This window comes from Anomaloglossus baeobatrachus, unplaced genomic scaffold (assembly GCF_048569485.1).
Source record: "Anomaloglossus baeobatrachus isolate aAnoBae1 unplaced genomic scaffold, aAnoBae1.hap1 Scaffold_545, whole genome shotgun sequence".
NCBI classification, from domain to species: domain Eukaryota; kingdom Metazoa; phylum Chordata; class Amphibia; order Anura; family Aromobatidae; genus Anomaloglossus; species Anomaloglossus baeobatrachus.
The window spans coordinates 87,084-113,244 of record NW_027444829.1 but is presented as its reverse complement, the minus strand read 5'-3'; the positions used below and the strand labels follow the sequence as shown (position 1 = coordinate 113,244).

General features: G+C 48.5%; 12 non-coding genes and 1 pseudogene across 12 annotated transcripts; all 13 read left to right on the top strand.

The window, feature by feature from the left end:
* Positions 1-1,306: 1,306 nt before the first annotated feature.
* On the top strand, positions 1,307-1,506 carry LOC142283716 (U2 spliceosomal RNA). The gene has a single exon (XR_012745326.1). It is a non-coding gene; the product is annotated as a U2 spliceosomal RNA (small nuclear RNA).
* Positions 1,507-2,893: 1,387 nt separating this feature from the next.
* Positions 2,894-3,084, top strand: LOC142283649 (U2 spliceosomal RNA). The gene has a single exon (XR_012745264.1). It is a non-coding gene; the product is annotated as a U2 spliceosomal RNA (small nuclear RNA).
* A 1,592-nt stretch (positions 3,085-4,676) lies between these two features.
* On the top strand, positions 4,677-4,860 carry LOC142283714 (U2 spliceosomal RNA). The gene has a single exon (XR_012745325.1). It is a non-coding gene; the product is annotated as a U2 spliceosomal RNA (small nuclear RNA).
* Positions 4,861-6,247: 1,387 nt separating this feature from the next.
* LOC142283648 (U2 spliceosomal RNA) lies at positions 6,248-6,438 on the top strand. Its single transcript, XR_012745263.1, has one exon. It is a non-coding gene; the product is annotated as a U2 spliceosomal RNA (small nuclear RNA).
* A 1,387-nt stretch (positions 6,439-7,825) lies between these two features.
* Positions 7,826-8,016, top strand: LOC142283647 (U2 spliceosomal RNA). Its single transcript, XR_012745262.1, has one exon. It is a non-coding gene; the product is annotated as a U2 spliceosomal RNA (small nuclear RNA).
* Positions 8,017-9,403: 1,387 nt separating this feature from the next.
* Positions 9,404-9,594, top strand: LOC142283774 (U2 spliceosomal RNA). Its single transcript, XR_012745372.1, has one exon. It is a non-coding gene; the product is annotated as a U2 spliceosomal RNA (small nuclear RNA).
* Positions 9,595-10,981: 1,387 nt separating this feature from the next.
* On the top strand, positions 10,982-11,172 carry LOC142283773 (U2 spliceosomal RNA). The gene has a single exon (XR_012745371.1). It is a non-coding gene; the product is annotated as a U2 spliceosomal RNA (small nuclear RNA).
* Positions 11,173-13,399: 2,227 nt separating this feature from the next.
* LOC142283711 (U2 spliceosomal RNA) lies at positions 13,400-13,594 on the top strand. Its single transcript, XR_012745322.1, has one exon. It is a non-coding gene; the product is annotated as a U2 spliceosomal RNA (small nuclear RNA).
* A 1,387-nt stretch (positions 13,595-14,981) lies between these two features.
* Positions 14,982-15,172, top strand: LOC142283772 (U2 spliceosomal RNA). The gene has a single exon (XR_012745370.1). It is a non-coding gene; the product is annotated as a U2 spliceosomal RNA (small nuclear RNA).
* A 2,189-nt stretch (positions 15,173-17,361) lies between these two features.
* LOC142283702 (U2 spliceosomal RNA) lies at positions 17,362-17,554 on the top strand. Its single transcript, XR_012745314.1, has one exon. It is a non-coding gene; the product is annotated as a U2 spliceosomal RNA (small nuclear RNA).
* A 1,387-nt stretch (positions 17,555-18,941) lies between these two features.
* LOC142283771 (U2 spliceosomal RNA) lies at positions 18,942-19,132 on the top strand. The gene has a single exon (XR_012745369.1). It is a non-coding gene; the product is annotated as a U2 spliceosomal RNA (small nuclear RNA).
* A 1,387-nt stretch (positions 19,133-20,519) lies between these two features.
* LOC142283770 (U2 spliceosomal RNA) lies at positions 20,520-20,710 on the top strand. Its single transcript, XR_012745368.1, has one exon. It is a non-coding gene; the product is annotated as a U2 spliceosomal RNA (small nuclear RNA).
* A 1,387-nt stretch (positions 20,711-22,097) lies between these two features.
* LOC142283719 (U2 spliceosomal RNA) lies at positions 22,098-22,251 on the top strand (annotated as a pseudogene).
* The last annotated feature ends 3,910 nt before the right edge of the window (positions 22,252-26,161 follow it).

Sequence of the window (26,161 nt, the reverse complement as noted above, 5' to 3'; positions counted from 1 at the left end):
ATTGAATGGAATAGATCCCTTTTGGACAAAGTGGATTCACCTGCTGCTGCAGTGACCACAGGTGTGATAACATCTAGAATTGGCATCTGGTGCGATCTCTCCGCTTCCACTCCAAAGAAAGTTACCTGTTTATTCCTATCATGCATTGGTTTTTGGGGTTTTCTTTGAGTAATGATGATCTCTTTAGTAGTCTGTTGGCGCCCTCTCCTGGAGGAATAGTTTGCTTGCTCTTGGACATTCTAAAAGAGAGGTCATGATAGACATTGAGCTTCTGAGCTCAATTGGGGACAGTCATGGGTGATGAATGTTTGCAACCTACTGCGAAGCCTCATACCGCAATATAAGGAACGTCAAATACTAAGAAAGGGCGGCCTATGAAAGAATTACTACTTTCAATAAGTACACTTAAACGGCTAATTGGGAATAGAAAAACTGTAAAAAGCCCTCTGAGAAAGCCCCCCTCTAACCTTTGATAGTAAGCTTTTCTGTAGTCTGCCTGTTGATGTATTTTCCGTTTGAACTGTGCACAACATGAAGAGACGGAACACTGGCGGCTTGTCACAATGCCCCCCGATGACATCACAATAGCGCTGCTGCCTAGAAAACAAGCTGCGCAGAAGAAGTTGTTCTTTGGGTGGGAGGGTGGGCTAGTGGAAGGAGGGGGCAATCTCTTTTTTTCCCGGGTGGTAGGGGGATGACAGGAGAAGGGAAGCGGGTGGTGAGAAAGGTACAGAGGGCAGGGTTTGGGGGCTGGGAAGGAAAGGGAAAAGATTAGGGTTTGGGGATGATGAAAGGGCTTTCTACGGGTAAGGATGGCAAAGGGTGGCAGTGACGGAAAGTCAGGCAACCTGTCCTGTCCGTCTTTTTGTATCGTGAATTGGAAAGACTGCAAGGGGGAGGGGAGTTGCTTGCGCCCTAAAGGAGGAGTTATTCAGATTCATTGCAGTGGGCGGCGGCTGCAAAACGCACCATTCTTCTTGTTTTGGCTCTGCAAAGCAGCCTTTTCAAGGGTTGGCTTGGGTGACAAAATGTCTTGTGTAGGCGTGGGTTTGTCTCCCTCTCGCTCTCTCTCCCTAAGATGTGTCCGGCATAGGCCAGGGTGCCACTCGAGGCCCAAACCAATTCTGGTTATCGCTTCTCGGCCTTTTGGCTAAGATCAAGTGTAGTTTGGGAGGGTACTACCTTGGTTGGTGCTGAAAGGTGCCAGGGTATTGCACAACTGCTGGCCTTGGGGGAGTGTGCATCGTAGGATGTCATAGCCCTCTTGTGACGGACTGTTACCTGGGCAACGAGAGGCGGTCACTTTATTGTTTTCAAACTCATCCTTCAAAAAAAAAAAAAAAAAAAAAAAAATCTGTTCTTATCAGTTTAATATCTGATACGTCCCCTATCTGGGGACCATATATTAAATGGATTTTTAGAACAGGGAGATGGAAAAAGAGCTTGCTCTGTCCACTCCACGCATTGACCTGGTATTGCAGTACCTCCAGGAACGGTGCACCCCTTCTTAACCCAGTTTCCAAAAGCAGAACTCAATTCACCTGATTCATATTAGCCCGATTTAATGAATTGGAAGAAAGCATACGTCTTCATATGCACCTCAATTTGGCCCATTCACTTTTCACACTTCCTCCTTTTGTTTTTTATCTTTCACACTTTTGACTTTCTTTATTCATCCAAATAGCAAACTCATCACCACTCAACCTGACCAACTCGGCTATGTCCCCGTGCTGCAGTTCTCTGTCTTATCTAGATCATTTGCAATTGAATGGAATAGATCCCTTTTGGACAAAGTGGATTCACCTGCTGCTGCAGTGACCACAGGTGTGATAACATCTAGAATTGGCATCTGGTGCGATCTCTCCGCTTCCACTCCAAAGAAAGTTACCTGTTTATTCCTATCATGCATTGGTTTTTGGGGTTTTCTTTGAGTAATGATGATCTCTTTAGTAGTCTGTTGGCGCCCTCTCCTGGAGGAATAGTTTGCTTGCTCTTGGACATTCTAAAAGAGAGGTCATGATAGACATTGAGCTTCTGAGCTCAATTGGGGACAGTCATGGGTGATGAATGTTTGCAACCTACTGCGAAGCCTCATACCGCAATATAAGGAACGTCAAATACTAAGAAAGGGCGGCCTATGAAAGAATTACTACTTTCAATAAGTACACTTAAACGGCTAATTGGGAATAGAAAAACTGTAAAAAGCCCTCTGAGAAAGCCCCCCTCTAACCTTTGATAGTAAGCTTTTCTGTAGTCTGCCTGTTGATGTATTTTCCGTTTGAACTGTGCACAACATGAAGAGACGGAACACTGGCGGCTTGTCACAATGCCCCCCGATGACATCACAATAGCGCTGCTGCCTAGAAAACAAGCTGCGCAGAAGAAGTTGTTCTTTGGGTGGGAGGGTGGGCTAGTGGAAGGAGGGGGCAATCTCTTTTTTTCCCGGGTGGTAGGGGGATGACAGGAGAAGGGAAGCGGGTGGTGAGAAAGGTACAGAGGGCAGGGTTTGGGGGCTGGGAAGGAAAGGGAAAAGATTAGGGTTTGGGGATGATGAAAGGGCTTTCTACGGGTAAGGATGGCAAAGGGTGGCAGTGACGGAAAGTCAGGCAACCTGTCCTGTCCGTCTTTTTGTATCGTGAATTGGAAAGACTGCAAGGGGGAGGGGAGTTGCTTGCGCCCTAAAGGAGGAGTTATTCAGATTCATTGCAGTGGGCGGCGGCTGCAAAACGCACCATTCTTCTTGTTTTGGCTCTGCAAAGCAGCCTTTTCAAGGGTTGGCTTGGGTGACAAAATGTCTTGTGTAGGCGTGGGTTTGTCTCCCTCTCGCTCTCTCTCCCTAAGATGTGTCCGGCATAGGCCAGGGTGCCACTCGAGGCCCAAACCAATTCTGGTTATCGCTTCTCGGCCTTTTGGCTAAGATCAAGTGTAGTATCTGTTCTTATCAGTTTAATATCTGATACGTCCCCTATCTGGGGACCATATATTAAATGGATTTTTAGAACAGGGAGATGGAAAAAGAGCTTGCTCTGTCCACTCCACGCATTGACCTGGTATTGCAGTACCTCCAGGAACGGTGCACCCCTTCTTAACCCAGTTTCCAAAAGCAGAACTCAATTCACCTGATTCATATTAGCCCGATTTAATGAATTGGAAGAAAGCATACGTCTTCATATGCACCTCAATTTGGCCCATTCACTTTTCACACTTCCTCCTTTTGTTTTTTATCTTTCACACTTTTGACTTTCTTTATTCATCCAAATAGCAAACTCATCACCACTCAACCTGACCAACTCGGCTATGTCCCCGTGCTGCAGTTCTCTGTCTTATCTAGATCATTTGCAATTGAATGGAATAGATCCCTTTTGGACAAAGTGGATTCACCTGCTGCTGCAGTGACCACAGGTGTGATAACATCTAGAATTGGCATCTGGTGCGATCTCTCCGCTTCCACTCCAAAGAAAGTTACCTGTTTATTCCTATCATGCATTGGTTTTTGGGGTTTTCTTTGAGTAATGATGATCTCTTTAGTAGTCTGTTGGCGCCCTCTCCTGGAGGAATAGTTTGCTTGCTCTTGGACATTCTAAAAGAGAGGTCATGATAGACATTGAGCTTCTGAGCTCAATTGGGGACAGTCATGGGTGATGAATGTTTGCAACCTACTGCGAAGCCTCATACCGCAATATAAGGAACGTCAAATACTAAGAAAGGGCGGCCTATGAAAGAATTACTACTTTCAATAAGTACACTTAAACGGCTAATTGGGAATAGAAAAACTGTAAAAAGCCCTCTTAGAAAGCCCCCCTCTAACCTTTGATAGTAAGCTTTTCTGTAGTCTGCCTGTTGATGTATTTTCCGTTTGAACTGTGCACAACATGAAGAGACGGAACACTGGCGGCTTGTCACAATGCCCCCCGATGACATCACAATAGCGCTGCTGCCTAGAAAACAAGCTGCGCAGAAGAAGTTGTTCTTTGGGTGGGAGGGTGGGCTAGTGGAAGGAGGGGGCAATCTCTTTTTTTCCCGGGTGGTAGGGGGATGACAGGAGAAGGGAAGCGGGTGGTGAGAAAGGTACAGAGGGCAGGGTTTGGGGGCTGGGAAGGAAAGGGAAAAGATTAGGGTTTGGGGATGATGAAAGGGCTTTCTACGGGTAAGGATGGCAAAGGGTGGCAGTGACGGAAAGTCAGGCAACCTGTCCTGTCCGTCTTTTTGTATCGTGAATTGGAAAGACTGCAAGGGGGAGGGGAGTTGCTTGCGCCCTAAAGGAGGAGTTATTCAGATTCATTGCAGTGGGCGGCGGCTGCAAAACGCACCATTCTTCTTGTTTTGGCTCTGCAAAGCAGCCTTTTCAAGGGTTGGCTTGGGTGACAAAATGTCTTGTGTAGGCGTGGGTTTGTCTCCCTCTCGCTCTCTCTCCCTAAGATGTGTCCGGCATAGGCCAGGGTGCCACTCGAGGCCCAAACCAATTCTGGTTATCGCTTCTCGGCCTTTTGGCTAAGATCAAGTGTAGTCCCTTCATTGGGTTTGCCTTGATCTTGGCTGGGAGGGGCCCGGGCTTGCACAACCGCCGGCCTTGGGGATTGTTGCGCCTTTTGGTGCTTACGTCCCCTTTTGGCTGGTGGTTCCTGGGCTCGGGTGGCGATCACCTGCGGCACTGCGCTTTTGTGTGGTGGCCGATGACCGTTTTTGAAATTTGCGGATGAAATCTCATCTGTTCTTATCAGTTTAATATCTGATACGTCCCCTATCTGGGGACCATATATTAAATGGATTTTTAGAACAGGGAGATGGAAAAAGAGCTTGCTCTGTCCACTCCACGCATTGACCTGGTATTGCAGTACCTCCAGGAACGGTGCACCCCTTCTTAACCCAGTTTCCAAAAGCAGAACTCAATTCACCTGATTCATATTAGCCCGATTTAATGAATTGGAAGAAAGCATACGTCTTCATATGCACCTCAATTTGGCCCATTCACTTTTCACACTTCCTCCTTTTGTTTTTTATCTTTCACACTTTTGACTTTCTTTATTCATCCAAATAGCAAACTCATCACCACTCAACCTGACCAACTCGGCTATATCCCCGTGCTGCAGTTCTCTGTCTTATCTAGATCATTTGCAATTGAATGGAATAGATCCCTTTTGGACAAAGTGGATTCACCTGCTGCTGCAGTGACCACAGGTGTGATAACATCTAGAATTGGCATCTGGTGCGATCTCTCCGCTTCCACTCCAAAGAAAGTTACCTGTTTATTCCTATCATGCATTGGTTTTTGGGGTTTTCTTTGAGTAATGATGATCTCTTTAGTAGTCTGTTGGCGCCCTCTCCTGGAGGAATAGTTTGCTTGCTCTTGGACATTCTAAAAGAGAGGTCATGATAGACATTGAGCTTCTGAGCTCAATTGGGGACAGTCATGGGTGATGAATGTTTGCAACCTACTGCGAAGCCTCATACCGCAATATAAGGAACGTCAAATACTAAGAAAGGGCGGCCTATGAAAGAATTACTACTTTCAATAAGTACACTTAAACGGCTAATTGGGAATAGAAAAACTGTAAAAAGCCCTCTGAGAAAGCCCCCCTCTAACCTTTGATAGTAAGCTTTTCTGTAGTCTGCCTGTTGATGTATTTTCCGTTTGAACTGTGCACAACATGAAGAGACGGAACACTGGCGGCTTGTCACAATGCCCCCCGATGACATCACAATAGCGCTGCTGCCTAGAAAACAAGCTGCGCAGAAGAAGTTGTTCTTTGGGTGGGAGGGTGGGCTAGTGGAAGGAGGGGGCAATCTCTTTTTTTCCCGGGTGGTAGGGGGATGACAGGAGAAGGGAAGCGGGTGGTGAGAAAGGTACAGAGGGCAGGGTTTGGGGGCTGGGAAGGAAAGGGAAAAGATTAGGGTTTGGGGATGATGAAAGGGCTTTCTACGGGTAAGGATGGCAAAGGGTGGCAGTGACGGAAAGTCAGGCAACCTGTCCTGTCCGTCTTTTTGTATCGTGAATTGGAAAGACTGCAAGGGGGAGGGGAGTTGCTTGCGCCCTAAAGGAGGAGTTATTCAGATTCATTGCAGTGGGCGGCGGCTGCAAAACGCACCATTCTTCTTGTTTTGGCTCTGCAAAGCAGCCTTTTCAAGGGTTGGCTTGGGTGACAAAATGTCTTGTGTAGGCGTGGGTTTGTCTCCCTCTCGCTCTCTCTCCCTAAGATGTGTCCGGCATAGGCCAGGGTGCCACTCGAGGCCCAAACCAATTCTGGTTATCGCTTCTCGGCCTTTTGGCTAAGATCAAGTGTAGTATCTGTTCTTATCAGTTTAATATCTGATACGTCCCCTATCTGGGGACCATATATTAAATGGATTTTTAGAACAGGGAGATGGAAAAAGAGCTTGCTCTGTCCACTCCACGCATTGACCTGGTATTGCAGTACCTCCAGGAACGGTGCACCCCTTCTTAACCCAGTTTCCAAAAGCAGAACTCAATTCACCTGATTCATATTAGCCCGATTTAATGAATTGGAAGAAAGCATACGTCTTCATATGCACCTCAATTTGGCCCATTCACTTTTCACACTTCCTCCTTTTGTTTTTTATCTTTCACACTTTTGACTTTCTTTATTCATCCAAATAGCAAACTCATCACCACTCAACCTGACCAACTCGGCTATGTCCCCGTGCTGCAGTTCTCTGTCTTATCTAGATCATTTGCAATTGAATGGAATAGATCCCTTTTGGACAAAGTGGATTCACCTGCTGCTGCAGTGACCACAGGTGTGATAACATCTAGAATTGGCATCTGGTGCGATCTCTCCGCTTCCACTCCAAAGAAAGTTACCTGTTTATTCCTATCATGCATTGGTTTTTGGGGTTTTCTTTGAGTAATGATGATCTCTTTAGTAGTCTGTTGGCGCCCTCTCCTGGAGGAATAGTTTGCTTGCTCTTGGACATTCTAAAAGAGAGGTCATGATAGACATTGAGCTTCTGAGCTCAATTGGGGACAGTCATGGGTGATGAATGTTTGCAACCTACTGCGAAGCCTCATACCGCAATATAAGGAACGTCAAATACTAAGAAAGGGCGGCCTATGAAAGAATTACTACTTTCAATAAGTACACTTAAACGGCTAATTGGGAATAGAAAAACTGTAAAAAGCCCTCTGAGAAAGCCCCCCTCTAACCTTTGATAGTAAGCTTTTCTGTAGTCTGCCTGTTGATGTATTTTCCGTTTGAACTGTGCACAACATGAAGAGACGGAACACTGGCGGCTTGTCACAATGCCCCCCGATGACATCACAATAGCGCTGCTGCCTAGAAAACAAGCTGCGCAGAAGAAGTTGTTCTTTGGGTGGGAGGGTGGGCTAGTGGAAGGAGGGGGCAATCTCTTTTTTTCCCGGGTGGTAGGGGGATGACAGGAGAAGGGAAGCGGGTGGTGAGAAAGGTACAGAGGGCAGGGTTTGGGGGCTGGGAAGGAAAGGGAAAAGATTAGGGTTTGGGGATGATGAAAGGGCTTTCTACGGGTAAGGATGGCAAAGGGTGGCAGTGACGGAAAGTCAGGCAACCTGTCCTGTCCGTCTTTTTGTATCGTGAATTGGAAAGACTGCAAGGGGGAGGGGAGTTGCTTGCGCCCTAAAGGAGGAGTTATTCAGATTCATTGCAGTGGGCGGCGGCTGCAAAACGCACCATTCTTCTTGTTTTGGCTCTGCAAAGCAGCCTTTTCAAGGGTTGGCTTGGGTGACAAAATGTCTTGTGTAGGCGTGGGTTTGTCTCCCTCTCGCTCTCTCTCCCTAAGATGTGTCCGGCATAGGCCAGGGTGCCACTCGAGGCCCAAACCAATTCTGGTTATCGCTTCTCGGCCTTTTGGCTAAGATCAAGTGTAGTATCTGTTCTTATCAGTTTAATATCTGATACGTCCCCTATCTGGGGACCATATATTAAATGGATTTTTAGAACAGGGAGATGGAAAAAGAGCTTGCTCTGTCCACTCCACGCATTGACCTGGTATTGCAGTACCTCCAGGAACGGTGCACCCCTTCTTAACCCAGTTTCCAAAAGCAGAACTCAATTCACCTGATTCATATTAGCCCGATTTAATGAATTGGAAGAAAGCATACGTCTTCATATGCACCTCAATTTGGCCCATTCACTTTTCACACTTCCTCCTTTTGTTTTTTATCTTTCACACTTTTGACTTTCTTTATTCATCCAAATAGCAAACTCATCACCACTCAACCTGACCAACTCGGCTATGTCCCCGTGCTGCAGTTCTCTGTCTTATCTAGATCATTTGCAATTGAATGGAATAGATCCCTTTTGGACAAAGTGGATTCACCTGCTGCTGCAGTGACCACAGGTGTGATAACATCTAGAATTGGCATCTGGTGCGATCTCTCCGCTTCCACTCCAAAGAAAGTTACCTGTTTATTCCTATCATGCATTGGTTTTTGGGGTTTTCTTTGAGTAATGATGATCTCTTTAGTAGTCTGTTGGCGCCCTCTCCTGGAGGAATAGTTTGCTTGCTCTTGGACATTCTAAAAGAGAGGTCATGATAGACATTGAGCTTCTGAGCTCAATTGGGGACAGTCATGGGTGATGAATGTTTGCAACCTACTGCGAAGCCTCATACCGCAATATAAGGAACGTCAAATACTAAGAAAGGGCGGCCTATGAAAGAATTACTACTTTCAATAAGTACACTTAAACGGCTAATTGGGAATAGAAAAACTGTAAAAAGCCCTCTGAGAAAGCCCCCCTCTAACCTTTGATAGTAAGCTTTTCTGTAGTCTGCCTGTTGATGTATTTTCCGTTTGAACTGTGCACAACATGAAGAGACGGAACACTGGCGGCTTGTCACAATGCCCCCCGATGACATCACAATAGCGCTGCTGCCTAGAAAACAAGCTGCGCAGAAGAAGTTGTTCTTTGGGTGGGAGGGTGGGCTAGTGGAAGGAGGGGGCAATCTCTTTTTTTCCCGGGTGGTAGGGGGATGACAGGAGAAGGGAAGCGGGTGGTGAGAAAGGTACAGAGGGCAGGGTTTGGGGGCTGGGAAGGAAAGGGAAAAGATTAGGGTTTGGGGATGATGAAAGGGCTTTCTACGGGTAAGGATGGCAAAGGGTGGCAGTGACGGAAAGTCAGGCAACCTGTCCTGTCCGTCTTTTTGTATCGTGAATTGGAAAGACTGCAAGGGGGAGGGGAGTTGCTTGCGCCCTAAAGGAGGAGTTATTCAGATTCATTGCAGTGGGCGGCGGCTGCAAAACGCACCATTCTTCTTGTTTTGGCTCTGCAAAGCAGCCTTTTCAAGGGTTGGCTTGGGTGACAAAATGTCTTGTGTAGGCGTGGGTTTGTCTCCCTCTCGCTCTCTCTCCCTAAGATGTGTCCGGCATAGGCCAGGGTGCCACTCGAGGCCCAAACCAATTCTGGTTATCGCTTCTCGGCCTTTTGGCTAAGATCAAGTGTAGTATCTGTTCTTATCAGTTTAATATCTGATACGTCCCCTATCTGGGGACCATATATTAAATGGATTTTTAGAACAGGGAGATGGAAAAAGAGCTTGCTCTGTCCACTCCACGCATTGACCTGGTATTGCAGTACCTCCAGGAACGGTGCACCCCTTCTTAACCCAGTTTCCAAAAGCAGAACTCAATTCACCTGATTCATATTAGCCCGATTTAATGAATTGGAAGAAAGCATACGTCTTCATATGCACCTCAATTTGGCCCATTCACTTTTCACACTTCCTCCTTTTGTTTTTTATCTTTCACACTTTTGACTTTCTTTATTCATCCAAATAGCAAACTCATCACCACTCAACCTGACCAACTCGGCTATGTCCCCGTGCTGCAGTTCTCTGTCTTATCTAGATCATTTGCAATTGAATGGAATAGATCCCTTTTGGACAAAGTGGATTCACCTGCTGCTGCAGTGACCACAGGTGTGATAACATCTAGAATTGGCATCTGGTGCGATCTCTCCGCTTCCACTCCAAAGAAAGTTACCTGTTTATTCCTATCATGCATTGGTTTTTGGGGTTTTCTTTGAGTAATGATGATCTCTTTAGTAGTCTGTTGGCGCCCTCTCCTGGAGGAATAGTTTGCTTGCTCTTGGACATTCTAAAAGAGAGGTCATGATAGACATTGAGCTTCTGAGCTCAATTGGGGACAGTCATGGGTGATGAATGTTTGCAACCTACTGCGAAGCCTCATACCGCAATATAAGGAACGTCAAATACTAAGAAAGGGCGGCCTATGAAAGAATTACTACTTTCAATAAGTACACTTAAACGGCTAATTGGGAATAGAAAAACTGTAAAAAGCCCTCTGAGAAAGCCCCCCTCTAACCTTTGATAGTAAGCTTTTCTGTAGTCTGCCTGTTGATGTATTTTCCGTTTGAACTGTGCACAACATGAAGAGACGGAACACTGGCGGCTTGTCACAATGCCCCCCGATGACATCACAATAGCGCTGCTGCCTAGAAAACAAGCTGCGCAGAAGAAGTTGTTCTTTGGGTGGGAGGGTGGGCTAGTGGAAGGAGGGGGCAATCTCTTTTTTTCCCGGGTGGTAGGGGGATGACAGGAGAAGGGAAGCGGGTGGTGAGAAAGGTACAGAGGGCAGGGTTTGGGGGCTGGGAAGGAAAGGGAAAAGATTAGGGTTTGGGGATGATGAAAGGGCTTTCTACGGGTAAGGATGGCAAAGGGTGGCAGTGACGGAAAGTCAGGCAACCTGTCCTGTCCGTCTTTTTGTATCGTGAATTGGAAAGACTGCAAGGGGGAGGGGAGTTGCTTGCGCCCTAAAGGAGGAGTTATTCAGATTCATTGCAGTGGGCGGCGGCTGCAAAACGCACCATTCTTCTTGTTTTGGCTCTGCAAAGCAGCCTTTTCAAGGGTTGGCTTGGGTGACAAAATGTCTTGTGTAGGCGTGGGTTTGTCTCCCTCTCGCTCTCTCTCCCTAAGATGTGTCCGGCATAGGCCAGGGTGCCACTCGAGGCCCAAACCAATTCTGGTTATCGCTTCTCGGCCTTTTGGCTAAGATCAAGTGTAGTATCTGTTCTTATCAGTTTAATATCTGATACGTCCCCTATCTGGGGACCATATATTAAATGGATTTTTAGAACAGGGAGATGGAAAAAGAGCTTGCTCTGTCCACTCCACGCATTGACCTGGTATTGCAGTACCTCCAGGAACGGTGCACCCCTTCTTAACCCAGTTTCCAAAAGCAGAACTCAATTCACCTGATTCATATTAGCCCGATTTAATGAATTGGAAGAAAGCATACGTCTTCATATGCACCTCAATTTGGCCCATTCACTTTTCACACTTCCTCCTTTTGTTTTTTATCTTTCACACTTTTGACTTTCTTTATTCATCCAAATAGCAAACTCATCACCACTCAACCTGACCAACTCGGCTATGTCCCCGTGCTGCAGTTCTCTGTCTTATCTAGATCATTTGCAATTGAATGGAATAGATCCCTTTTGGACAAAGTGGATTCACCTGCTGCTGCAGTGACCACAGGTGTGATAACATCTAGAATTGGCATCTGGTGCGATCTCTCCGCTTCCACTCCAAAGAAAGTTACCTGTTTATTCCTATCATGCATTGGTTTTTGGGGTTTTCTTTGAGTAATGATGATCTCTTTAGTAGTCTGTTGGCGCCCTCTCCTGGAGGAATAGTTTGCTTGCTCTTGGACATTCTAAAAGAGAGGTCATGATAGACATTGAGCTTCTGAGCTCAATTGGGGACAGTCATGGGTGATGAATGTTTGCAACCTACTGCGAAGCCTCATACCGCAATATAAGGAACGTCAAATACTAAGAAAGGGCGGCCTATGAAAGAATTACTACTTTCAATAAGTACACTTAAACGGCTAATTGGGAATAGAAAAACTGTAAAAAGCCCTCTGAGAAAGCCCCCCTCTAACCTTTGATAGTAAGCTTTTCTGTAGTCTGCCTGTTGATGTATTTTCCGTTTGAACTGTGCACAACATGAAGAGACGGAACACTGGCGGCTTGTCACAATGCCCCCCGATGACATCACAATAGCGCTGCTGCCTAGAAAACAAGCTGCGCAGAAGAAGTTGTTCTTTGGGTGGGAGGGTGGGCTAGTGGAAGGAGGGGGCAATCTCTTTTTTTCCCGGGTGGTAGGGGGATGACAGGAGAAGGGAAGCGGGTGGTGAGAAAGGTACAGAGGGCAGGGTTTGGGGGCTGGGAAGGAAAGGGAAAAGATTAGGGTTTGGGGATGATGAAAGGGCTTTCTACGGGTAAGGATGGCAAAGGGTGGCAGTGACGGAAAGTCAGGCAACCTGTCCTGTCCGTCTTTTTGTATCGTGAATTGGAAAGACTGCAAGGGGGAGGGGAGTTGCTTGCGCCCTAAAGGAGGAGTTATTCAGATTCATTGCAGTGGGCGGCGGCTGCAAAACGCACCATTCTTCTTGTTTTGGCTCTGCAAAGCAGCCTTTTCAAGGGTTGGCTTGGGTGACAAAATGTCTTGTGTAGGCGTGGGTTTGTCTCCCTCTCGCTCTCTCTCCCTAAGATGTGTCCGGCATAGGCCAGGGTGCCACTCGAGGCCCAAACCAATTCTGGTTATCGCTTCTCGGCCTCTTGGCTAAGATCAAGTGTAGTATCATTCGAAAAGGTGGTTTAAGGCTCCGGCCACCTTAGTACAATGATGCAATGCACACTGGAAGGTTGCGCTTGTTAGTACTTTGGGAGGATAGTATATCCATCTAGAGGAAACCATGGCCCTACCAGGATCGAGGCTATTAGACTGAGTAAGTGTGGGGGTTATGGTGCAATGTGCCCCAGGAATGGACACCCTGGAGGGAGTCTGAACTTGCTAGGTTGGGACCCTGGTAAGCCTCAGACTCTGTCGCACGCCGCGCCTTGCCTATTCATACTTTCCAAGCATATTGCCCTATCCCGGCCTTCTGGCTAAGAAGGGAAATTTTTATAATCCCGGTCGGAGGTCCGGTCAGCTTTGGGCTGAGAAACCAACACCCGGTTGGAGGTCCGGGTCAGCTTTGGCTGAGAAACCAACACCCGGTTGGAGGTCCGGTTAGCCTTGGGCTGAGAAACCAACACCCGGTTGGAGGTCCGGTCAGCCTTGGGCTGAGAAACCAACACCCCGGTTGGAGGTCCGGTCAGCCTTGGGCTGAGAAACCAACACCGGTTGACGGTCCGGGCAGTCTCGGCTGCGAAACCAACGACTAGTAGCTCCCTACTCCACTTGGGTAAGATGCCTCGGTGGACGCTGGGAGCAACAACAAGGCTCAACCAGGCTTCGGCTTGGGGGAGCACCGAAGATCCCTGACCCTCGCTGTGGCCTTCTGGCTCGGAGGGACGGGGTTGATTTTTGGGGATCCTCTTCTCACGGAGGGGTCCACACGAATCCTAGCCTTTGCACTGTTTTTGGTGTGACTTCGGTCATGCATTTTTGCGGTGCTTTGGAAAGCTTCATTAAATCAAAATCTGTTCTTATCAGTTTAATATCTGATACGTCCCCTATCTGGGGACCATATATTAAATGGATTTTTAGAACAGGGAGATGGAAAAAGAGCTTGCTCTGTCCACTCCACGCATTGACCTGGTATTGCAGTACCTCCAGGAACGGTGCACCCCTTCTTAACCCAGTTTCCAAAAGCAGAACTCAATTCACCTGATTCATATTAGCCCGATTTAATGAATTGGAAGAAAGCATACGTCTTCATATGCACCTCAATTTGGCCCATTCACTTTTCACACTTCCTCCTTTTGTTTTTTATCTTTCACACTTTTGACTTTCTTTATTCATCCAAATAGCAAACTCATCACCACTCAACCTGACCAACTCGGCTATGTCCCCGTGCTGCAGTTCTCTGTCTTATCTAGATCATTTGCAATTGAATGGAATAGATCCCTTTTGGACAAAGTGGATTCACCTGCTGCTGCAGTGACCACAGGTGTGATAACATCTAGAATTGGCATCTGGTGCGATCTCTCCGCTTCCACTCCAAAGAAAGTTACCTGTTTATTCCTATCATGCATTGGTTTTTGGGGTTTTCTTTGAGTAATGATGATCTCTTTAGTAGTCTGTTGGCGCCCTCTCCTGGAGGAATAGTTTGCTTGCTCTTGGACATTCTAAAAGAGAGGTCATGATAGACATTGAGCTTCTGAGCTCAATTGGGGACAGTCATGGGTGATGAATGTTTGCAACCTACTGCGAAGCCTCATACCGCAATATAAGGAACGTCAAATACTAAGAAAGGGCGGCCTATGAAAGAATTACTACTTTCAATAAGTACACTTAAACGGCTAATTGGGAATAGAAAAACTGTAAAAAGCCCTCTGAGAAAGCCCCCCTCTAACCTTTGATAGTAAGCTTTTCTGTAGTCTGCCTGTTGATGTATTTTCCGTTTGAACTGTGCACAACATGAAGAGACGGAACACTGGCGGCTTGTCACAATGCCCCCCGATGACATCACAATAGCGCTGCTGCCTAGAAAACAAGCTGCGCAGAAGAAGTTGTTCTTTGGGTGGGAGGGTGGGCTAGTGGAAGGAGGGGGCAATCTCTTTTTTTCCCGGGTGGTAGGGGGATGACAGGAGAAGGGAAGCGGGTGGTGAGAAAGGTACAGAGGGCAGGGTTTGGGGGCTGGGAAGGAAAGGGAAAAGATTAGGGTTTGGGGATGATGAAAGGGCTTTCTACGGGTAAGGATGGCAAAGGGTGGCAGTGACGGAAAGTCAGGCAACCTGTCCTGTCCGTCTTTTTGTATCGTGAATTGGAAAGACTGCAAGGGGGAGGGGAGTTGCTTGCGCCCTAAAGGAGGAGTTATTCAGATTCATTGCAGTGGGCGGCGGCTGCAAAACGCACCATTCTTCTTGTTTTGGCTCTGCAAAGCAGCCTTTTCAAGGGTTGGCTTGGGTGACAAAATGTCTTGTGTAGGCGTGGGTTTGTCTCCCTCTCGCTCTCTCTCCCTAAGATGTGTCCGGCATAGGCCAGGGTGCCACTCGAGGCCCAAACCAATTCTGGTTATCGCTTCTCGGCCTTTTGGCTAAGATCAAGTGTAGTATCTGTTCTTATCAGTTTAATATCTGATACGTCCCCTATCTGGGGACCATATATTAAATGGATTTTTAGAACAGGGAGATGGAAAAAGAGCTTGCTCTGTCCACTCCACGCATTGACCTGGTATTGCAGTACCTCCAGGAACGGTGCACCCCTTCTTAACCCAGTTTCCAAAAGCAGAACTCAATTCACCTGATTCATATTAGCCCGATTTAATGAATTGGAAGAAAGCATACGTCTTCATATGCACCTCAATTTGGCCCATTCACTTTTCACACTTCCTCCTTTTGTTTTTTATCTTTCACACTTTTGACTTTCTTTATTCATCCAAATAGCAAACTCATCACCACTCAACCTGACCAACTCGGCTATGTCCCCGTGCTGCAGTTCTCTGTCTTATCTAGATCATTTGCAATTGAATGGAATAGATCCCTTTTGGACAAAGTGGATTCACCTGCTGCTGCAGTGACCACAGGTGTGATAACATCTAGAATTGGCATCTGGTGCGATCTCTCCGCTTCCACTCCAAAGAAAGTTACCTGTTTATTCCTATCATGCATTGGTTTTTGGGGTTTTCTTTGAGTAATGATGATCTCTTTAGTAGTCTGTTGGCGCCCTCTCCTGGAGGAATAGTTTGCTTGCTCTTGGACATTCTAAAAGAGAGGTCATGATAGACATTGAGCTTCTGAGCTCAATTGGGGACAGTCATGGGTGATGAATGTTTGCAACCTACTGCGAAGCCTCATACCGCAATATAAGGAACGTCAAATACTAAGAAAGGGCGGCCTATGAAAGAATTACTACTTTCAATAAGTACACTTAAACGGCTAATTGGGAATAGAAAAACTGTAAAAAGCCCTCTGAGAAAGCCCCCCTCTAACCTTTGATAGTAAGCTTTTCTGTAGTCTGCCTGTTGATGTATTTTCCGTTTGAACTGTGCACAACATGAAGAGACGGAACACTGGCGGCTTGTCACAATGCCCCCCGATGACATCACAATAGCGCTGCTGCCTAGAAAACAAGCTGCGCAGAAGAAGTTGTTCTTTGGGTGGGAGGGTGGGCTAGTGGAAGGAGGGGGCAATCTCTTTTTTTCCCGGGTGGTAGGGGGATGACAGGAGAAGGGAAGCGGGTGGTGAGAAAGGTACAGAGGGCAGGGTTTGGGGGCTGGGAAGGAAAGGGAAAAGATTAGGGTTTGGGGATGATGAAAGGGCTTTCTACGGGTAAGGATGGCAAAGGGTGGCAGTGACGGAAAGTCAGGCAACCTGTCCTGTCCGTCTTTTTGTATCGTGAATTGGAAAGACTGCAAGGGGGAGGGGAGTTGCTTGCGCCCTAAAGGAGGAGTTATTCAGATTCATTGCAGTGGGCGGCGGCTGCAAAACGCACCATTCTTCTTGTTTTGGCTCTGCAAAGCAGCCTTTTCAAGGGTTGGCTTGGGTGACAAAATGTCTTGTGTAGGCGTGGGTTTGTCTCCCTCTCGCTCTCTCTCCCTAAGATGTGTCCGGCATAGGCCAGGGTGCCACTCGAGGCCCAAACCAATTCTGGTTATCGCTTCTCGGCCTTTTGGCTAAGATCAAGTGTAGTGTTGTTCGAAGAGGTGGTTTAAGCTCCAGGCCACCTTAGTACAATGATACAATGCACACTGGAAGGTTGCGCTTGCTAGTACTCTGGGTGGATAGTATATTCATCTAGAGGAAAACATGGCCCTACCAGGATCGAGGCTATTAGACTGAGTAAGGGTGGGGGGCTATGGTACAACGTGCCCCAGGACTGACGACCCTGGAGTGAGTCTGAGCTTGCTGGCTTGGGACCCCGGCAAGCCTTGGGCTCTGTAGCACACCGTACCTTGCCTTTTCATACTTTTTGAGCATATTACCCTATCCCGGCCTTCTGGCTAGGAAGGGAAATTTTTATAATCCCGGTCGGAGGTCTGGTCAGCTTTGGGCTGAGAAACTAACACCCGGTTGGAGGTCTGGGTCAGCTTCGGCTGAGAAACCAACACCCGGTTGGAGGTCTGGGTCAGCTTCGGCTGAGAAACCAACACCCGGTTGGAGGTCCGGTTAGCCTTGGGCTGAGAAACCAACACCGGTTGACGGTCCGGGCAGTTTCGGCTGCGAAACCAACAACTAGTAGCTCTCTACTCCACTTGGGTAAGATGCCTGGGTGGACGCTGGGAGCAACGACAAGGCTCAACCAGGCTTCGGCTTGGGAGAGCACCGAAGATCCCTGACCCTTGCTGTGGCCTTCTGGCTCGGAGGGACGGGGTTGATTTTTGGGGACCCTCTCCTCACGGTGGGGTCCACACGAATCCTAGCCTTTGCACTGTTTTTGGTGTGACTTCGGTCATGCATTTTTTGTGGTGCTTTGGAAAGCTTCATTAAATCAAAAATCTGTTCTTATCAGTTTAATATCTGATACGTCCCCTATCTGGGGACCATATATTAAATGGATTTTTAGAACAGGGAGATGGAAAAAGAGCTTGCTCTGTCCACTCCACGCATTGACCTGGTATTGCAGTACCTCCAGGAACGGTGCACCCCTTCTTAACCCAGTTTCCAAAAGCAGAACTCAATTCACCTGATTCATATTAGCCCGATTTAATGAATTGGAAGAAAGCATACGTCTTCATATGCACCTCAATTTGGCCCATTCACTTTTCACACTTCCTCCTTTTGTTTTTTATCTTTCACACTTTTGACTTTCTTTATTCATCCAAATAGCAAACTCATCACCACTCAACCTGACCAACTCGGCTATGTCCCCGTGCTGCAGTTCTCTGTCTTATCTAGATCATTTGCAATTGAATGGAATAGATCCCTTTTGGACAAAGTGGATTCACCTGCTGCTGCAGTGACCACAGGTGTGATAACATCTAGAATTGGCATCTGGTGCGATCTCTCCGCTTCCACTCCAAAGAAAGTTACCTGTTTATTCCTATCATGCATTGGTTTTTGGGGTTTTCTTTGAGTAATGATGATCTCTTTAGTAGTCTGTTGGCGCCCTCTCCTGGAGGAATAGTTTGCTTGCTCTTGGACATTCTAAAAGAGAGGTCATGATAGACATTGAGCTTCTGAGCTCAATTGGGGACAGTCATGGGTGATGAATGTTTGCAACCTACTGCGAAGCCTCATACCGCAATATAAGGAACGTCAAATACTAAGAAAGGGCGGCCTATGAAAGAATTACTACTTTCAATAAGTACACTTAAACGGCTAATTGGGAATAGAAAAACTGTAAAAAGCCCTCTGAGAAAGCCCCCCTCTAACCTTTGATAGTAAGCTTTTCTGTAGTCTGCCTGTTGATGTATTTTCCGTTTGAACTGTGCACAACATGAAGAGACGGAACACTGGCGGCTTGTCACAATGCCCCCCGATGACATCACAATAGCGCTGCTGCCTAGAAAACAAGCTGCGCAGAAGAAGTTGTTCTTTGGGTGGGAGGGTGGGCTAGTGGAAGGAGGGGGCAATCTCTTTTTTTCCCGGGTGGTAGGGGGATGACAGGAGAAGGGAAGCGGGTGGTGAGAAAGGTACAGAGGGCAGGGTTTGGGGGCTGGGAAGGAAAGGGAAAAGATTAGGGTTTGGGGATGATGAAAGGGCTTTCTACGGGTAAGGATGGCAAAGGGTGGCAGTGACGGAAAGTCAGGCAACCTGTCCTGTCCGTCTTTTTGTATCGTGAATTGGAAAGACTGCAAGGGGGAGGGGAGTTGCTTGCGCCCTAAAGGAGGAGTTATTCAGATTCATTGCAGTGGGCGGCGGCTGCAAAACGCACCATTCTTCTTGTTTTGGCTCTGCAAAGCAGCCTTTTCAAGGGTTGGCTTGGGTGACAAAATGTCTTGTGTAGGCGTGGGTTTGTCTCCCTCTCGCTCTCTCTCCCTAAGATGTGTCCGGCATAGGCCAGGGTGCCACTCGAGGCCCAAACCAATTCTGGTTATCGCTTCTCGGCCTTTTGGCTAAGATCAAGTGTAGTATCTGTTCTTATCAGTTTAATATCTGATACGTCCCCTATCTGGGGACCATATATTAAATGGATTTTTAGAACAGGGAGATGGAAAAAGAGCTTGCTCTGTCCACTCCACGCATTGACCTGGTATTGCAGTACCTCCAGGAACGGTGCACCCCTTCTTAACCCAGTTTCCAAAAGCAGAACTCAATTCACCTGATTCATATTAGCCCGATTTAATGAATTGGAAGAAAGCATACGTCTTCATATGCACCTCAATTTGGCCCATTCACTTTTCACACTTCCTCCTTTTGTTTTTTATCTTTCACACTTTTGACTTTCTTTATTCATCCAAATAGCAAACTCATCACCACTCAACCTGACCAACTCGGCTATGTCCCCGTGCTGCAGTTCTCTGTCTTATCTAGATCATTTGCAATTGAATGGAATAGATCCCTTTTGGACAAAGTGGATTCACCTGCTGCTGCAGTGACCACAGGTGTGATAACATCTAGAATTGGCATCTGGTGCGATCTCTCCGCTTCCACTCCAAAGAAAGTTACCTGTTTATTCCTATCATGCATTGGTTTTTGGGGTTTTCTTTGAGTAATGATGATCTCTTTAGTAGTCTGTTGGCGCCCTCTCCTGGAGGAATAGTTTGCTTGCTCTTGGACATTCTAAAAGAGAGGTCATGATAGACATTGAGCTTCTGAGCTCAATTGGGGACAGTCATGGGTGATGAATGTTTGCAACCTACTGCGAAGCCTCATACCGCAATATAAGGAACGTCAAATACTAAGAAAGGGCGGCCTATGAAAGAATTACTACTTTCAATAAGTACACTTAAACGGCTAATTGGGAATAGAAAAACTGTAAAAAGCCCTCTGAGAAAGCCCCCCTCTAACCTTTGATAGTAAGCTTTTCTGTAGTCTGCCTGTTGATGTATTTTCCGTTTGAACTGTGCACAACATGAAGAGACGGAACACTGGCGGCTTGTCACAATGCCCCCCGATGACATCACAATAGCGCTGCTGCCTAGAAAACAAGCTGCGCAGAAGAAGTTGTTCTTTGGGTGGGAGGGTGGGCTAGTGGAAGGAGGGGGCAATCTCTTTTTTTCCCGGGTGGTAGGGGGATGACAGGAGAAGGGAAGCGGGTGGTGAGAAAGGTACAGAGGGCAGGGTTTGGGGGCTGGGAAGGAAAGGGAAAAGATTAGGGTTTGGGGATGATGAAAGGGCTTTCTACGGGTAAGGATGGCAAAGGGTGGCAGTGACGGAAAGTCAGGCAACCTGTCCTGTCCGTCTTTTTGTATCGTGAATTGGAAAGACTGCAAGGGGGAGGGGAGTTGCTTGCGCCCTAAAGGAGGAGTTATTCAGATTCATTGCAGTGGGCGGCGGCTGCAAAACGCACCATTCTTCTTGTTTTGGCTCTGCAAAGCAGCCTTTTCAAGGGTTGGCTTGGGTGACAAAATGTCTTGTGTAGGCGTGGGTTTGTCTCCCTCTCGCTCTCTCTCCCTAAGATGTGTCCGGCATAGGCCAGGGTGCCACTCGAGGCCCAAACCAATTCTGGTTATCGCTTCTCGGCCTTTTGGCTAAGATCAAGTGTAGTATCTGTTCTTATCAGTTTAATATCTGATACGTCCCCTATCTGGGGACCATATATTAAATGGATTTTTAGAACAGGGAGATGGAAAAAGAGCTTGCTCTGTCCACTCCACGCATTGACCTGGTATTGCAGTACCTCCAGGAACGGTGCACCCCTTCTTAACCCAGTTTCCAAAAGCAGAACTCAATTCACCTGATTCATATTAGCCCGATTTAATGAATTGGAAGAAAGCATACGTCTTCATATGCACCTCAATTTGGCCCATTCACTTTTCACACTTCCTCCTTTTGTTTTTTATCTTTCACACTTTTGACTTTCTTTATTCATCCAAATAGCAAACTCATCACCACTCAACCTGACCAACTCGGCTATGTCCCCGTGCTGCAGTTCTCTGTCTTATCTAGATCATTTGCAATTGAATGGAATAGATCCCTTTTGGACAAAGTGGATTCACCTGCTGCTGCAGTGACCACAGGTGTGATAACATCTAGAATTGGCATCTGGTGCGATCTCTCCGCTTCCACTCCAAAGAAAGTTACCTGTTTATTCCTATCATGCATTGGTTTTTGGGGTTTTCTTTGAGTAATGATGATCTCTTTAGTAGTCTGTTGGCGCCCTCTCCTGGAGGAATAGTTTGCTTGCTCTTGGACATTCTAAAAGAGAGGTCATGATAGACATTGAGCTTCTGAGCTCAATTGGGGACAGTCATGGGTGATGAATGTTTGCAACCTACTGCGAAGCCTCATACCGCAATATAAGGAACGTCAAATACTAAGAAAGGGCGGCCTATGAAAGAATTACTACTTTCAATAAGTACACTTAAACGGCTAATTGGGAATAGAAAAACTGTAAAAAGCCCTCTGAGAAAGCCCCCCTCTAACCTTTGATAGTAAGCTTTTCTGTAGTCTGCCTGTTGATGTATTTTCCGTTTGAACTGTGCACAACATGAAGAGACGGAACACTGGCGGCTTGTCACAATGCCCCCCGATGACATCACAATAGCGCTGCTGCCTAGAAAACAAGCTGCGCAGAAGAAGTTGTTCTTTGGGTGGGAGGGTGGGCTAGTGGAAGGAGGGGGCAATCTCTTTTTTTCCCGGGTGGTAGGGGGATGACAGGAGAAGGGAAGCGGGTGGTGAGAAAGGTACAGAGGGCAGGGTTTGGGGGCTGGGAAGGAAAGGGAAAAGATTAGGGTTTGGGGATGATGAAAGGGCTTTCTACGGGTAAGGATGGCAAAGGGTGGCAGTGACGGAAAGTCAGGCAACCTGTCCTGTCCGTCTTTTTGTATCGTGAATTGGAAAGACTGCAAGGGGGAGGGGAGTTGCTTGCGCCCTAAAGGAGGAGTTATTCAGATTCATTGCAGTGGGCGGCGGCTGCAAAACGCACCATTCTTCTTGTTTTGGCTCTGCAAAGCAGCCTTTTCAAGGGTTGGCTTGGGTGACAAAATGTCTTGTGTAGGCGTGGGTTTGTCTCCCTCTCGCTCTCTCTCCCTAAGATGTGTCCGGCATAGGCCAGGGTGCCACTCGAGGCCCAAACCAATTCTGGTTATCGCTTCTCGGCCTTTTGGCTAAGATCAAGTGTAGTATCTGTTCTCGGCCTTTTGGCTAAGATCAAGTGTAGTGTTGTTCGAAGAGGTGGTTTAAGCTCCAGGCCACCTTAGTACAATGATACAATGCACAGTGGAAGGTTGCGCTTGCTAGTACTCTGGGTGGATAGTATATTCATCTAGTGGAAAACATGGCCCTACCAGGATCGAGGCTATTAGACTGAGTAAGGATGGGGGGCTATGGTACAACGTGCCCCAGGACTGACGACCCTGGAGTGAGTCTGAGCTTGCTGGCTTGGGACCCCGGCAAGCCTTGGGCTCTGTAGCACACCGTACCTTGCCTTTTCATACTTTTTGAGCATATTACCCTATCCCGGCCTTCTGGCTAGGAAGGGAAATTTTTATAATCCCGGTCGGAGGTCTGGTCAGCTTTGGGCTGAGAAACTAACACCCGGTTGGAGGTCTGGGTCAGCTTCGGCTGAGAAACCAACACCCGGTTGGAGGTCCGGTTAGCCTTGGGCTGAGAAACCAACACCGGTTGACGGTCCGGGCAGTTTCGGCTGCGAAACCAACAACTAGTAGCTCTCTACTCCACTTGGGTAAGATGCCTGGGTGGACGCTGGGAGCAACGACAAGGCTCAACCAGGCTTCGGCTTGGGGGAGCACCGAAGATCCCTGACCCTTGCTGTGGCCTTCTGGCTCGGAGGGACGGGGTTGATTTTTGGGGACCCTCTCCTCACGGTGGGGTCCACACGAATCCTAGCCTTTGCACTGTTTTTGGTGTGACTTCGGTCATGCATTTTTTGTGGTGCTTTGGAAAGCTTCATTAAATCAAAAATCTGTTCTTATCAGAACAAACTGAGCTAGCTACACTTGACGAGATACGATCAGGGAGACAAGCTCCGAAGCCCAGCCGAGACCGAAAGAGGGAGATCGGACGGAAGAAGAGCTTGGCAGAAAGAAGCAAGAAGACGAAGGCTCGGAGAAGACTTGGGGAGACCAGAGGAACTTCGAGGAGGAACACAGCGGGAGAAGACACCCGGAGAAGAATCCAAGATCCAGCTCCGGGAACTCAAGCAGGAACCAGCCATGGCAAGCAAGCCAGAGAAGGCAGCCAAGAAGGCTCAGGACCCAGGGACCTCCAGGAAGGCTCATCCAGAGGCTTCTTCGGCCCAAGAGGCCCCTACCTCCGACGCCAGCCGGCCGGAGGGAGCCCGGACGCCGCCTGAAAAGGCTCCAACCCTGGAGCCTTGGATGCGGCAGACGGTCGCCCTGAAGCTGAAGGCGGTGGATGGTAGGTTGCCGGACATGTCCAGCGACGTGTTCTGCAAGAAGATGATTCTGGATCAGGGCTTCTCCAGGGCGGAAACCCTGAGTGTCCAGACCTTCATGACTGGCATTTTTCTGGTAACCTTTGCCACGGTGAATGCCTGCAGGAGATACTGGGAGGCGATGAACGCAGCGATGCCGGACTCCCCTTTTCATTCTTTTTTAGGATCCTGTCCTATACAGAGGGATGAGAAGAGGATCACGGTCTCCATGCGGAACCCGCACACCCCAGGAAGAGACATCTCCACGTTCCTGGGACGTCTCTGCACAGTGGTGAGGGAGCCATCCCACATCCTTAACGGCAACGGATTCTGGACGGGTAAGTGGTCAGTAACCGTTCGACTCTACAGGGAACCAGCATCCGAGGATGGTCTGCAGCACCTGCCCCCGACATTCTCTCTGGGAAACTCCTTTGGTCTCATCTACTACCCGGACATGCCACACAACTGCAGGAAATGTGGCGGGAAAGGGCATTCGATGAAGACCTGCAAGGAGGACGCCTGCAGGGTTTGCCGGGTGACAGGACACAGCTCCAAGGACTGCCCAAAGAAGAAGACTTGCAACCTATGTGGACAGGCGGACCACCTTTACAAGGACTGCCCACAGCGGTAGAAATCCTGGGCAAGGGTTGCCGCGGCGACCCAGTATCGGGTAGTCACAGCTTCGTCGACCAAGGCAGCTACTACCAAGGCCACAGAGGCCAAGGACAAGGCGGCCAAGAACCCAGCGACCGTGGCTCCAGCCGATGCCCCAGCAGCCACGGAGTCCAGGGAAAAGAAGGGTAAGAAAACTGTTGCCCCCTCCCTGGTCCCCCCCCCTGTCACCCCTGTCCAAACCCCTCCCCCCCCGGCCAACCCTACTGAGGATTCCACTACCTCCACCTCATTTCCCTACTCCTCAGTTGGTCTCCTCACCCCCCCCCCAAAGCCCACTCTCCCTCCCCAGACCATGAGAGCAGAGGGCCTCAGCACTCTTGCACTTTTCACCGAGGAGGATTTTCCAGCTCTTGTCTCCTCAGGTACAGGCCAAAGGAAAAGGAAGGTGGAAGATAGTCCTGTCGCAGAACCTTCCAAGCTGTTCATTGTGGACCTTAACCCACCCCAGGAAGAGGAGGATGGCCTCCTCCCAGAACCGGACGTGCTGGAGCAGATGGTGGAGTCCCTTGTGGCCGAAGAAGAAATGGAGGAGTCGGAAGCCACTGAGGCACCATCCCTGCTTGATCAGCTAGCAGAAGAGGGTCTGCTGGAGATACCCTTACCAGCAGGTGCCAAAGAGGAAGAACCGCCCGACCGGAGTGGTAACTAAGGCACACCGCCTGCTCTAACTTTCTCTTTCCTCCAATGACTGCTAACATTAACATCTTTTCCATTAATGTTAGGAGCATCAGAGACAAGTTCCGACGTCAGACAATTTTTGCGTTCCTTAACACTCAGTCTAGTGATGTATTTTTCCTGCAGGAATGCTCCCTTCCCTCCTCTAGGTCCTTCAACCATCTGGCCAGGGAGTGGACCCATGGCCCATCCTACTGGTCTGGCGGGGGCGACTGTAGGTCCGCGGGGGTCGCCGTGCTGATCAGGGGAAGCGCCTTCACATTGGACTCTGTTCAGGAAATCGTCTGCGGCAGGTTACTGCTCGTGGATGGCACCTGGGCGGGAGAACCTGTCAGGTTCATCAATGTGTATGCTTCTCCTGTGAAGAGCGATCGACTGGAGCTCCTCCAAGCCCTGCGCCCTCAGCTCGCTACCGCCAGGACGGTAGTGATGGCCGGGGATTTCAACTGCCCGATTGAGGAGGATGGACGCAGTTCTGGAACGGCTGCCAAGTTGGACGTCACATCCAAACTGCTCATTGAGATGGTGACCGAAGCCTCTCTTGTGGACGTTGTTGGCTCCATCGGACACGGATCCGTGAACTATTCATGGTGCCGATCCGATGGCTCGCTGCGTTCCAGGATTGACTTTGTGTTTACCTCTCGGGCGGTTGGGCGGAGTGGGCACTCGATGGTCCCCTGCTTCTTCTCTGACCACAGAGCCATTCACTTTCAAGGTGTGCTGGGCCATGGCTTCCCCATTGGCCCGGGCTCCTGGAAGCTGAACTGCTCTCTGCTGGAAAAGGGTGAGATTCTGGAGGAGCTTAGAGCTGCCTACTCCACGTGGCGGGCCTACAAGGCGGTCTTCCAGTCTGTTTCCGACTGGTGGGAATACGTTAAACTCGAGTTCCGTTTCTTCTTTCAGGCAAAGAGTCAACAACAGGCGTGTCTGAAGAGGAGGGACTTCAGGAGACTCCAGCGTGAGCTGCGTTCCCTGCAGGACCTTCTTCGATGCGGCTGGGACGTGAGAGAGGAGCTGGAGGAGACTAAGAGGAGCCTGAAAAGGCACTTCGAGGAGGAGTCCGAGCGAATTGTCTTCCGTTCCAAAGTGGAGAACCTGGAGAAGGGTGAGAAATGTAACTCGTTCTTTTTCAGGAAACTCCACGCCGGTCACACGCCCATGAATGAACTACGAGACGAGAGTGGAAACATGCGACGCGGGAAAGAGAACGTGATGAAGGTCGTCAGCGACTTCTACAGCGAACTCTACGCCCGCAAGACTACTGACCCCGAGGCCGCCGATAAGTTCCTGTCAGGTATCACTAACCATCTTGACCCTGCAGACGCGGCGGCCATGGATGTTCCTCTGACGGTGGACGAGCTGCTCTCGGCCGCCAAATCCTTTAGTTCTGGCAGGACACCGGGCA